Here is a 4924-nt window from a genome sequence, read left to right on the forward strand (position 1 = left end):
GGACACATGGCTAACGTGACCCATCTCTGCCCTCCTTCCTCCCTCACTGTACCTCTTCCCCTTCACTCAGTGGCCCAGCCTGTGACCAGACTGAACATTTTGCCATTCTCACCCCCGGGCCTTTGCACGTGCTATTCCCTCTCCCCAAGACTAGGCAGGAGTACCCCACCTCCAAGTCCTTTCTGGCTCATTTCTACTCATCCTTCAGGTGTCCACTTAGACCTTCTAGGATTCTTTCCCTGCATCCTAAACTGTTTCAGGAGCCCCCAGATCCCTACAAAAGCCAGGGAACTGTCTGCCTTCCCCCTACGCCCCCAGCACCCGGGAAAAGCTTGACAGAGAGAGCACTTTGTGTTTGTTGAAGGACAGAAGGAATGATCCCACAGATCTAGACACACCCAGACAGACACCTTGTGACCCTAAGGTTTGCATGTGAGTGTGTGCCCGGGGGTTGGTGTAGGGGGCAGTGGGAAGAGGACTTGGCTTCATGGCTCCCAAGGCCTGACAGTCACACCACCAGTTGTGGCCACACAATTGGTGAAACAACTATTTAGTGCCAACCTGTTTAGGGCCCTCCTCGGCCAGTGCACAAAGAGATGCCCCTCTTTCCCCCTCCCCACCTGGCGCCACCTGTCACTGGGGCAGCTCCAGAAGCAGGGAGGCGGAGGCAGCTGATGTAGTGGCCTTGAGCTCGAAGTCAGACTCCCTCCCGAATCCCACCCCCCACTCCAGGCCCCTCTCTGCCACCAACCAGCATAGGGACGTGAATGGCTACATGTCTCTGCTCTTGGTCTTGGCTTCCCTCTTCTGTAAAGTGGAGCTCCTCACCCCACGTTAGAGAGAGCGATCAGGAACATCTGTGACACACGTGGCCTGGAGCCTGGACACAGTGAGCGCTCTATTTGTATTAGGAGGAAACCCGGAGCCAGGGGAGAATTGACCTGTGGTCACGGAGCAAGTCCAATGGCACAGCCTGTCTGCTCTGCTTTCTTCGAACTGCCCACCCCACCCATCTCTTTTCTCCAGGCTTAAACATATTTTTACCTCTACCTGATGTGACAGTGAATAGCGTGTTCAAGGTTTCTCTTGGGGGTGATGAAATGTTCTAAAATTGATTGTGGTGATTGTTGCACAACTCTGTGAATGTGCTAAAAACAATTAAGCTGGGTGCTTTATTTATTTATTTATAAATATTTATTTAGTTGCATCAGGTCTTAGTTGCGGCACGCGAACTCTTAGTTGCAGCACGCGAACTCTTAGTTGCGGCGTGCACGTGGGATCTAGTTCCCTGCCTGGGGATCAAACCCGGGCCCCCTGCATTGGGAGCATGGAGTCTTAACCACTGCACCACCAGGGAAGTCCCTTGCATTGGGTACTTTAAATGAGTGAATTGTATGCTTTGTGATTATATCTCAATAAAGTTGTTATTTTTTTTTTTAAAGAGCAATACTGTACAAGAAAAAGTGCTGGGCTTGGAGATGCAGGCTCTGCCTGTTAGTAGCTGCACGAACTTCTTGAGCCCAGTTTGCTCATTGGTGACTCGGGTCCTGTTCCACACCCTGCCTTCCTCCCAGGAACTTGTAAGATCAGATGGGAAAGTTGAGTTGCAATATGACCAGAGGTAATACCAGTACCAGTATGGTTTCTATAAAAATGGGTTTCTTACTCCAGATATTGACTGGATAAAGAAATGAATATATACTTCACCAAAGAGGAAATACAAAATGAAAATACATGGGGAAAAGTGTTCCTCCTCAGTTGTAATCAAAGGAATAGAAACAGTAGCAGCTTTAAGGTATCATTTTAGTATACCGATTTTGGTAAAAACCTTTAAAAAGTGGTAATATACTCTGTGCAGGTGCAGTTATGGTAAAATCAGTACATCCAGGTACTGTGACATAATATTAAATAGCATAATCCTCTTGGAAATCAATAAAGCAATATATAAGAGCAGAAATAAAGAGTAATACATTAACCAAAAATGTTAACATCTTTGATTCAAGTAATTCCACTGTATGGGATTTATGTTTGGCAGGCACCCACCTAAATGAACGTGAAGATGTTCGTCACAATATTATACATAATATTGAAAACATTGGAAGCTTACTATGTCCAATAAATACATTATGGCTTATCCACTTGAAGAAATACTATTAAACCATTAAAAATGAGAATTATAAAAACAACATAGTGATAAGGAAACTGCAACTGACGTAACAGTAAAAGAAAAAAGTAGGAAGCAAAAAGTATGTGTGATATAATTGTAACTAAGTACAACTCTATGTAGACTGTGGCAGATACTGTGGGTGACCAACACAACATTTGTTCCTTTGTCCTTCTCCTCTGTCCTCAAAATACTTGCTTTCTCAGCTTCACTTGAGCTGTGGTAGCCATGTTACCAGTAAGATATAAACCAAAGTCTCCCGGAGGAATTCAGGGAAATATGTTGCTTTACTGATAAATGGGATTCTCACAGCTTTCACCATCCCCTCCCTCTATCCTCATTCTGCCTTGAATTTAGGCAAGATGCCTGGAGTTGCAGCAGCCTCCTTGTGACAGTGAGGCAGCAAGCATGTTAAAAGGCAACCTATCAAGGATGATGGAGCAGCAACATTGAAAGACCCTGTGTCCATGACATCATTGTGCTGCCTCCCAACCTGGAAACAACCTGCTGCCAGTCTTTTGGTATACAACGAAAATAAACCCCCATTTTATTTAAAGTATTGTTGTTAGCTGCTGCTGAGAGCATTACTAACTGATACATGGACAAAGACTTGAAAATACAGTGGATGGTGTACAAGATTTGAAGTTGGACAGACTGGGGTTCCAATCCTATTTCTCCCACTCTGTTATTGTGTGATTTCAGGCAAGCCACTTCCCCTGTGAGCCTCAGTTTTCTCAGCTGTAAGATGGATCTAATGATACCCACCTGTTGGGCTTTTCTTTTCTTTTCCTTTTTTTTTGAAAAAAAATCTTATTTACTTGGCTGTGTGGGTCTTAGTTGTGGGATCTTTTAGCTGCAACATGTGAACTCATAGTTGTGATGTGTGGGGTCTAGTTCCCTGACTAGGGATCGAACTCGAGCCCCCTGCATTGGGAGCGCAGTCTTAGCCACTAGACCACCAGGGAAGTCCCCCACCTGTTGGGCTTTTCAAGAATGGAATGACTTTGAAGCGCTTAGGTAACAGTAAAGTGGTATTCAGGTTTAGTCTCATCAAGCTAAAAGTCAGAGGTAAAACAAAAAGGAAGGAGCTAGTGTGTTAGAGGAGGGGAACTGGTTATGAAATTTTTTTTCCCTTTTTTTGTCTCAAATCTTCTTCAAGGCTGCTCTGGCTCTCTCTTCTCCTGTCGGTGACCCCAGCTTGGCATGGAAGGGTCTGGATCCAAGCCAAAGGGCTGTTTCTTGGTCCTATGTGGAGGCGGCGGTAGGTGGAGCTCGAGGCTCTCCGCTGAGCTGGGCCGGGGAGTGGGACTCCTCACCTGGCCCTGGCAGGCGGATGGGCGCTGGGGAGGCTCGGCGTCAGCGGCTGTGGCTCGAGGTAAAAATAATCAGGGAAGGACAGCTGCTTCCTTGTCAGCAACCAAGAGGGAAATAAAGCTCATGTCCCCTCCAGCGAAAACCTGCTCTCCGGGTCCCCTGGCTCCTGCCACCAACTGCTCGATGTCTGTGTGCCAATCCAATTTGAATGCCTGCGAGTCACCCCAGAGAGGGCTTATTTTAACTTCATCAAGTGCAGAGAAAAACATCCAGGCTGGAGTGTGGGAGGGGAGGAGTAGCTGCTCGGGGGCCCCAGCAGGGGATGGGATCCGGGGGCTGCTGCCCCTCCAGTGGTTGGACCTGGGGTCCCTGCCTCCTAATCTGGTTCAGCCGAGGCTCGGTGAGCACCCCGTGCGTGTTCCCCGAGCACCCCGTGCGTGTTCCCTGAAATCAGGAGGATAACGTCCCAACCCCTTGGCCCCGCTCAGGAAGTCCTTTCCGACGTCCTCAACCTCTCCTATCCCCTCTCTTCTCCAAAACCCTCCTCCAGCCTGTCCCAGGCTCTCCATGAAGGCCCAGACTGCCTGTTCTCCCATGTCTCCATGCCTTTGCACTCACCCTGCCTTCTCTTTGTTTCTTTGCCTGTTGGATGTCTACAAATTCTGGAAAGTTCCTAGTCATGCTTCAAGACTCAGTGTCACTGGCTGCTTCCCCACCTCTCCGGGCAGAGTGAGATGTTCTCCCTGGATCCCCGCAGGATTTTGTACCCGCCTCTGTTGTCACAAGTAAGTGGGGGGGGGGTCTCCCTCCCTTCCTTCTCTATCCTTCTATCCCTCTCTCCTACCCTCTTCCAACAAATGCACTGAACCCTACTCTCCACCAGGCCCTGTGCTGGGTGTCCAGGACAGATGTGAACCCCAGCCGGTCCCTGCAGCACGAGGTTAGGTGAGTCTCTGGCCTCGGGGAGAGCACAGCAACAAAGCTGCCCAGAAACGGCTGCCTCCAAAGGACAAAATGAGGAATCACGTTTGTTGATGTTTCTTTTTTCCTCCTTTATTTTTTAATCAGGAATGTGCGCAAGAGACTGTTTCTGACCGGGACTCCAATGACAAGAGACTTACCTTTTTAGTTCATTCATTTATTGTTTTTCTGTGCATGTAGTGGTTTAATAATGAAAATAACAAGAAATGTTTCAATAATAAAAATGGAAATAATGTCAATAATTTAAAAATTAATGTTGACCTTTTTGCCGGGCTTAGCCTCTAAGACCTGCCTCCCCCGGAGGCCATTTTACTTTGCCTGCACCCTTAAGAGAATAGAGCACAGTGTTCAAGGCAGCCAGAGCTGGGGACAGAGAACCAGGACTTTTGGACACTGCCGCCTCCCTGTCCCCGAGTGGGAACAGGGGTGGTTGTTGAGCCCCCGGCCCACCTGGGATCCCCACCT

The 4924-nt window shown here is 48.1% G+C and overlaps 1 long non-coding RNA gene across 3 annotated transcripts; it reads left to right on the plus strand.

The window, feature by feature from the left end:
* The first annotated feature begins 2556 nt into the window (after positions 1-2556).
* LOC132522752 (uncharacterized) lies at positions 2557-4709 on the plus strand. Of its 3 annotated transcripts, XR_009541318.1 has the most exons (5): positions 2557-2685; positions 3324-3539; positions 4149-4263; positions 4362-4423; positions 4547-4709. It is a non-coding gene; the product is annotated as an uncharacterized LOC132522752 (long non-coding RNA). The 3 variants fall into 3 exon arrangements; XR_009541319.1 differs by lacking the exons at positions 2557-2685; positions 3324-3539 and adding an exon at positions 3582-3889; XR_009541317.1 differs by lacking the exons at positions 2557-2685; positions 3324-3539 and adding an exon at positions 3582-3878.
* Positions 4710-4924: the final 215 nt, after the last annotated feature.

Source organism: Lagenorhynchus albirostris, chromosome 7, assembly GCF_949774975.1.
Source record: "Lagenorhynchus albirostris chromosome 7, mLagAlb1.1, whole genome shotgun sequence".
Lineage (NCBI taxonomy): Eukaryota > Metazoa > Chordata > Mammalia > Artiodactyla > Delphinidae > Lagenorhynchus > Lagenorhynchus albirostris.